Below are 8868 nucleotides of genomic sequence, written 5' to 3'. Positions count from 1 at the left end.
CTGCTAGTAATGAGGCCAACAAATTGTCCATGGAGTTGTTAGAGACCAAAAAGAGATTAGACATGAAAATAAGCAAAATTGAATGTTTGGAATTACAAATTACAAACATTATGTGTGATAGAGATACTTTAACGAGTGATGTCAAACTTTTGCTATTACAAAGAAACATTTACTATAATTCTGCGAAAAGACTTTATGGAAAATTAACTGATTTACATCATTCAAGTGACATAAGTAAAGAGCAACATAGAAAATTACTACCTTTTCTAGCATTCGAAAGAGCTAAGGTAGATAATATTTCGTATGATTGTGAGCAAATAATAGCTGATTTTGACAAAGTTCCTGATGATAGATATAAATATGGAATTGTCAAAATTGATGAATGTCTTGATGCAAATGAATTAGTTAACATCGTGAATGATACTTTGACTAAAACTGAACAAATTTAAATTTTGAAAAAGACTGAGAATTCAACATCTGATTCTCAATCTAATTTTGCTGATATTGAAGATAATTCTGACAATATTAGTGAAATTAGTGAAGTTGAAGATGTTGATTGTTCTCAGTTGTCTGTTATTAATGTTGCATCAACATCTAAAGGGAAAGAAAAAATTAAGGATTTGATGGTTGAAAATGAAACTGATATACCCTCAACTTCGAAAGTTAGTGATGTGAACTTCGTGGATATCAAAGATAGTCAAACTGATGATAGTGATGATGAAGATGAAGAGAAAATTTCGAAGGAAAAGAAATCTTCAAAGGAAGAAGAAAATTCACGAACAGTGGTTGATCAGGTGTATGGTGATACACAAAAGTTCGAAAAAGTGATGAATGAAAAAGGTGAACACTATCTTGAAACGAATACAGTGGTTTATCCAAATTTCAAATGTACAGATGATGTCATTTTTCCAAATCAAGTTTTCGTAACTACAGGAAATGTTGAGAAAATCAAACCAGAATTAAGGAAGTTAGTTGAAGAGGATAATTCAAAAACAAATGAGGAAGGCTTTTTCGCAAATCAAAGCACAGTTGAAAACAACCTAACAAAGAATTCGTATGTTTTCCAACGTCAAAAACCACAAAGAAAATGGGTTGAAAAATCAAAAATTGAAAAAGAGAATTCAAAACAAGTTGAAAAGGAATGTGAAAAAGTTGTCAAATTAAACTCTAAGGAATTCAAAGATCAAATTGACAAATTTTCGAAGGAAAACAACATTTATAAAAGACAAGCAAGAAAGAAAATATTTTGGAAAAATGTTGAGTCTCAAAAGGTGTCTGAATCACAATCACCCAAAAATGTTTTCAAAACTAAAAATTCATCTTTTTCAACAAAACCTCAACATTCATCTCAATCAAATCATTCAAAGTCTGAAGTGAATAATCAACCAAGGTTTTCGAAAGTTTCAGAAACTAATATTCCAAGAAAATTTTCAAATAACTCAAATCCAAATCAAAAATGCTTTCAACGTCAACATTTTAAATCAACAGTTGATAATTTATATGCTAAATCTTTTATAACAAATCCAAAAGTTGATTTTGTTCCTAAAAAGCCAAATTTTCCAAATCAAACGAAGAAAGAAACTATGAAAACTTCACGAGAAAAAGGAATAACGTCAAGGAAGAACATTGATCATTGGCTTGAAGGCAAAGGAAAGATGTATCAGTCAAATACATTGTCAAAGGAGCAAATTCACGAAGCATATGAAAAGTATATGAATAATTCATCAAATGGCAGTTCATCGTCTATGGATTCGAACATTTCAGTCAAAGCTTGGAAACCAGTAATAAAAGCAAAGAATGTTCATTCACAAACTCATAATTCGAAGGGTAATGTCACTGGACATTCGAAACAATCAAAAACTTATGTTTCGGTTCCTTATAATGCAGATGTAAACTTAATTGATAGTCTCAAAACAAAAGTTTGTGAATTGGTTAAAAGTTCTTCATTGCATTCGAAATTGAAATCTAATTTCCAAGGACCCAAAAAGCCTTGGGTACCTAAAATTTTCCATTGAATGTAGGTACTATGTGACGAGCAATATGATAAAAAGTGGTACATCGGTAGTGGTTGCTCTCGTCACATGACTGGGAAGAAGGAGAATTTACGTGATTTTCGAAGTCTCAAAAATGCTGGAGTAGTGAAGTTTGGGAACAATAAAAAATGTCAAGTCAAAGGATATGGGAAGATCACGAATGGACAATTCACAGTGAATCATGTGGTGTATGTTGAAGGTCTTCAACATAACTTGATAAGTGTTTCTCAACTTGTTGTGGGCACTGGCAATCAAGTTCTTTTTAACGAAGAAGGAAGTGTTATTTCGAATGTCAACACAAAAGAAATGTTACTAAAATCCAAAAGGAAAGGTGACATGTTCACTTTGGATATCAATCCGATAGTAGGGAAACCTGCTATATGTCTTCTTTCGAAAGCAACAGCAGACTTAAGTTGGTTATGGCATCGAAGACTTTCTCATCTCAATTTTCGAAACAACAATAAGCTTATGGTACAAGATCTGGTAAGAGGTTTACCTGTACTTAAATTTGACAATGATTCTTTATGTGCAACTTGTGAAGTTGGCAAGCAACATAAACAAGGTCATCCAATTACAATAGATTCGAAAATTGTCGCACCTCTGGAGCTTTTACATATTGATTTGTTTGGTCCTTTGAATGTTTCAACTCTCAACAAGAAACAGTACATTTAAGTTATTGTTGATGATTTTTGCAGATTTACGTGGGTTTATTTTCTCTGGCTTAAATCCGAAGTTGCACAAATCATGATTGACTTTATCAAAAAGATGGAAACAACATTGAAGAAGATTCTTCAAAAAATTAAGAGTGATCATGGAACTGAATTTAAGAACAATGTTCTTGATTCATTTTTGGTGGACAAAGGAATTTCGCATAATTTTTCATCTCCGTACACACCACAACAAAATAGTGTTGTTGAACGAAGAAATAGGTCTCTATGCGAAGCGACAAGGACTATGTTGGCATATGCGAATCTTCCACAATACCTTTGGGCTGAAGCCGTATCCACCGCATGTTTTACTCAAAACAGATCTTTCATTCATCGCCGTTTTAACATTACTCCATATGAAATTCTCAACAATCGAAAACCTAACATCAATTTTTTTCATGTTTTCGGATGCAGATGCTTCATTATGAATCTCAAGGATAATCTTACCAAATGTCAAGCTAAAGCAGATGAAGGGATTTTCTTGGGATATTCGCATAATTCAGTCGCATATCATGTGTTGAACAAAAGAACACGAAGAGTTAAAGAAACTTTTAATCTTACATTTGATGATTACTACATTAAACAAACAACATCACAGTTTGAAAATCATCCTATTCTGACAAAAACACAAGATGAATCTGAATCCTCACAAACATTAGATGTTGATTATGATTTAATACATGCAAATGATAATCATATCTCAAAACTCACAAAGCTTACTGATGATTCAACATCAACTTATCCAGAGAAAAGCGAAAGTATGCAAATCAATCCAGTGGAGGGGGAGCAATTGGATTCGAATACTCTAGTTGAGGAAGAGCATTCTTTCGAGGGGGACAATGGAAGAGTGAATGCTAATGTTGAGGGGGAGCATAATGTTGAGGGGGAGCATTTAGAAAACATTGAGAAGAATGATAATTTAGATGATGTTTGTTCGATTGCAGGTTCAGAAAATGAAGATATATACGAAGATGCACCTTTGGAATTTGATCCAACATATCCGCCAATGGAAAAGTGGACAAGAGATCATCCGAAAGATCAAGTAATTGGGAATCCACAAGAGGGAGTTTTAACAAGAGCTCAAATTCGCGCAAAGAATGAGGTATTGAATACTCATCAAGAATTTTGTATGTTTAATGTTTTTATATCTAAAATTGAACCAAAAACAGTTAAGATTGCAATGGAACACTCAGATTGGGTTGTTGCAATGCAATCTGAATTGTCTGAATTTGAACGAAACAAGGTTTGGAGATTAATTCCTAAACTTGAAAATGTTTCGATTGTCGGGCTAAAATGGATTTTCAAAAATAAAACCGACAAAGATGGAAATATTGTTCGAAACAAAGCCAGACTTGTTGTTAAAAGTTATTCACAACAAGAAGGAATCGACTTTGAAGAAACTTTTGCCCCTGTCGCAAGACTCGAGGCGGTTCGTATATTTCTGACTTATGCAGCTCACAAAGATTTTGATGTTTATCAAATGGACGTGAAGTGTGCATTTCTAAATGGAGAGCTTGAAGAAACTGTTTACGTGGAACAGCCCCCAGGTTTTATTAACGAAGAATTTCCAAATCATGTTTATATTTTAGATAAGGCAGTTTATGGTTTGAAACAAGCACCACGAGCATGGTATGCAACTCTTACTTCATTTTTGAAACAATCTAAATTTAAACAAGGATCTTTTGATCCCACATTATTTCGAAAGAAAGTTGGGAATCATCTAATGCTTTTTCAAATTTATGTTGATGATATTATTTTTGGCTCAACTGACCCTACTTTATCTAGAGAATTCGAAGATTTGATGAAAAGTAAGTTCGAAATGAGCATGATGGGAAAAATCAATAATTTTCTTGGTTTGAATATTCGTCAAAACAGAGAAGGGATTTTTATTAATCAGGAGAAATATACGAAGAATCTGCTTGAAAAGTTTGGATTGACGAATAGCACAAACTTACGAGTTCCAATGGCAACTGGCAAAAAGTTGACACCTTCGTTAGATAAACCTGCAGTTGACCTAACTCTTTACAGGAGCATGATTGGTTCATTACTTTATCTTACAACAAGTAGACCTGATATCATGTTTTCTGTATGTAATTGTGCTAGGTATCAGTCAAATCCACGAGAACCACATCTCACTGCTGTGAAGAATATATTTTGTTATCTTAAAGGAACAATTTCGTTAGGATTGTGGTATCCTTCAAACACTGGGTTCTTTGTACAAGCATATTTGGATGCAGACCTGGGTGGTTGTAATCTTGATCGAAAGAGCACAAGTGGTGGATGTCAATTTCTTGATGGCAAATTGGTGAGCTGGCAGTCGAAAAAGCAAACATGTGTATCAATTTCAACAGCTTAAGCAGAATATGTGGCTGCTGCTGCTTGCACTTCACAAATAATATGGATCCAAAGTCAATTGCATGATTATGCAATAAATATGAAAACGATTCCATTATATTGTGATTCTCAAAGTGCAATAAGAATTTGTCATAATCCTGTGCAACATTCGAAGACTAAACATATAGCACTTCGTTATCATTTCATCAAGGATCACGTGGAGGATGGGAATATTGAAGTACATTTCGTGAAAATAACTGATCAGTTAGCTGATATTTTCACGAAACCTTTAGATGAAAAATCTCTTGTGAGAATTATAGAGGGACTTGGAATGATTGATGGAAATTCTATTCCATGCGAAAAAGAAGAATGATGCCTGATAAGGACTGATTCAGAGGCGCTGAATGAAAGACAAAGCAATATCCGTAAGCATTCAGAGGTTATTGTTCATAGTCAACGCTTCGACCCCTTCGAATTCGTAAATTTGTCACTTATTTTAAGGGTTGATTCAGAGGTTACGGTTCATAGTCAACGCTTCGACCCCTTCGAATTCGTACATTTGTCACTTATAAGGGGATGATAAAATGGCGCATTTTATAACAAGTACTGTTTCATTTTCGAAAATTTAAAAATCCAAAAAGATTTCCGTTTGTTTTGTCATTTAATTTTCGAAAATTCAAAAATCCAAAAAGATTTTCATTTGTTTTGTCATTTAATTTTCGAAAATTCAAAAATCCAAAAAGATTTTCGTTTGTTTTGTTAGTTAATTTTCAAAAATTCAAAATTCCAAAAAGATTTTCGTTTGTTTTGTCATTTATTTTCGAAAATTCAAAAATACAAAAAGATTTTCGTTTGTTCTGTCTTTATTTTCGAAAACTCAAAACAACAAAAATATTTTGATTATTATTTTTTTTTCGTATTTTGTTGCCGATAATCTTGAAGACACTGAGTGGCTTATGCTTGCAGTTCTAGGGTCAAGTACATTTTTCGTATGAATCGATAAATTTTTCATCATTTGAACTAGTTAAGTTGTCCCTAGAAGCATGCTGCTGCATGTTGTCCAAAGTCTCCAATGACTCAATGTGTGTGTACGAAAGCCTTAATGAAATATTTCATACGAAAATTTCTTCCCAATTAGGATTATATTCACATTAGTCTCTGAGCTACCTAACTCTTCTCAAAAAGAGTTAAGAGTTTACTGTTTGGTCTAAACATAACAGAGGTACTTTTCGTGTCTTACACCAATCTTTTTCATCCATAAAGTTCTTACACGATCACACACGAAGACATATGTCCGAGAGGTCTCTGATCAAACCCGTCGAGACTTAGACATATAAAAAATTTGTGTTTATGATCTGACATCATGAGACCGTGATGAAAGTGAAACTCAATTTTCATTACCTTTTTAAGGAATTGACGGGGAACTAAGTTCCAGATTTTCACGAAACTTTTGTTTCTGTATCAAAATTCGAAACTCCAAATCATATTCATTTCCAATGAATGGTCTTGATCAAACATTCGAAACCCACGATGTTTGTTACCCAACAAGATCCAACAAACAAATTTTTTCTTGAATATGATTTCCGTGTGAGTTTCATTCGAATGTCCTTGTCATTTCAAAATTTATCAAAGCCAACTTGTCACTGACTACACTGCTCAAACAAGCAATTTCTGTTACAATTTCTCACCTTATGTTTAAGATGACATGTAACGAAATTTTTGAACTACCCACGCAGCATTATAAAAGAAGCCCTTCGATACTTGTCAACATGTATTCGATTGTAATTCACGGGAACCCACATAAGCTATTGATCATTTCTCTTAATGATTAATGAAGTAATCTTTGCCTGGGATTTTATCTGCTTTTGTGTCAATGGTTTGACATCACAATATCCCATATTTTTCTTATTTTTGTTTCTCGTCTATATTCTTTCGAACACTACACTCACGAAATCCTTGAGGCTCTGAGTAATACCAACTCAGGCTGATGATTTCATACTTCTGGCGTATGACTTCACTTTTCATCCTAAAAGTGAAAGAGCCTTGCTTCCATTCGAAGGGTTCTGACGGTTACAATACTCTTGGGGATAACAAGACAGACTGTTTATAAATGACGTATGGTATTCTGTCCGGTTTTCAAGGTGACGTGACAGCTACTTTTTGACGCATGGCTACTTTTCCGTAGTAATGGTCTGAGTTTCAAGGTGTCATGTCGGATATCATTAAATACACATCCCGCTTCAAATTCAAACTTCAGGGTTACATATAAAAGGGGATTCAAGGGTTCATTGTCAGTTTACGCGATCAAAAAGCAAATTTCACAAATTCTCTGTTCATTATTATCTTCAAACCCGAACAATGGCGACTTCTACTCATGTTGATTCTCATACCACTGAAGATGCCTCTTCATTACCAATAATGAAGATTCAAGCAACAAACTATTACTTGGAGGGTGAAGTTTCTCAGTACCCGGAAGAATTGAAGATGCTAATAGTTGCTTTGAAGAACTCTGTTTTGGCTAAGGCGATGTTCAATTCTTTCTCTGTTCCATTGTCCTGGCTTTTTCAAGCAGGATCAACTGCGACTTACAACAAAGCATCTGATACGATTACTTTTCATCTGGTGAACGAGAAAAAGGTCAGGCTATCCAAGAAACTCTTCTGCCAAATTCTTGATATTCCGAATTCGCCTCCATATGTTTCATTTACTTTTCCACAAATCGTTCACATGTTTAATGAAATGGGATATCAGCCACCATTGTCAAAGATTAGTGATTTTAAGAAGTCTTGTCTTCCACGCCTATGGAATTTCTTATTTGGTATTTTTCTACGATGTTTGACTGGGAGATCTGCTGGCCTTGATAAAGGAAGAATGGAGGTTTATGCCATGGTTGCTGGCATTTATTATGATCTTCAAGTGGATTATTATACACAGTTGTGGAAGGAATTTCAAAAAGGTGTAGAACACACGAATTCTATTCATGGTATTTCGTGTGCACGATACTGGAGTTTGATTTTGCAATACTTTTACAATAAGGAAGGGATTTTGGTACCCAATGATGAAGACAAAGCTGTTTTTCAATCATACCACTATCCGAAGGATGTCACAGATAATGCTGAAGCTTTTCCATCAGTTGCTCGTATTCCAGATGCTATGCTTAAAAGAGTTGATCCTTCGAACTCTGTCTTGGTGGCATATTTGAAGACTATTGATTCTTCAATCGAAACTGGCATACTCTTGGATAGAGATGATACGAAATCCAAGAAGACGAAGAAGAATGAAACTGAGTCAAAATCTTCGAAATCTCCATAGAAGAAGCCTGAAACCGTTGAAGTATCTGTTGCTGAGACTCAAGTGATTGAGCCGATTCTTGAAGAATCACAAGAGAATGTAATCATTCCTTCGAAGACTGGAATGTTTCGAAGAATCAAAATGAAGTCCACTCACAAAAGCAAGTCTCCTACACAGAAAGTGATTCGAAAACCTCAAATTACTCATCAAGGTGTGGTAATTCGAGAAGTGCCAGCACCTATTTCTCCGGTGTCCAAGAAACGAAGGGCTGAGGATATGGCCAAACGTTTGTCAAAGAAGAAGAAGAAGAAGACTCGAAAATTCGTGATTTCTACTGAGTCAACAGAAGATGATGATGAAGGAATTCCAGAAACCCCAGAGTTCACTCATCTCACAGAAAGTTCCACTCCTGAGAAGACAGTCGTCATACCACCCGAAGATTCGATTTCCAAATCAGTTTCTGAGGCGGTTCGAACTTCAGGCATCCCTGCACACGTATCTAA

The sequence above is a fragment of the Lactuca virosa genome, chromosome 6 (genome assembly GCF_052849685.1).
Source record: "Lactuca virosa cultivar CGN04683 chromosome 6, Lactuca_virosa_CGN04683_v6, whole genome shotgun sequence".
NCBI lineage: Eukaryota > Viridiplantae > Streptophyta > Magnoliopsida > Asterales > Asteraceae > Lactuca > Lactuca virosa.
This window is presented reverse-complemented; position numbering follows the sequence as displayed.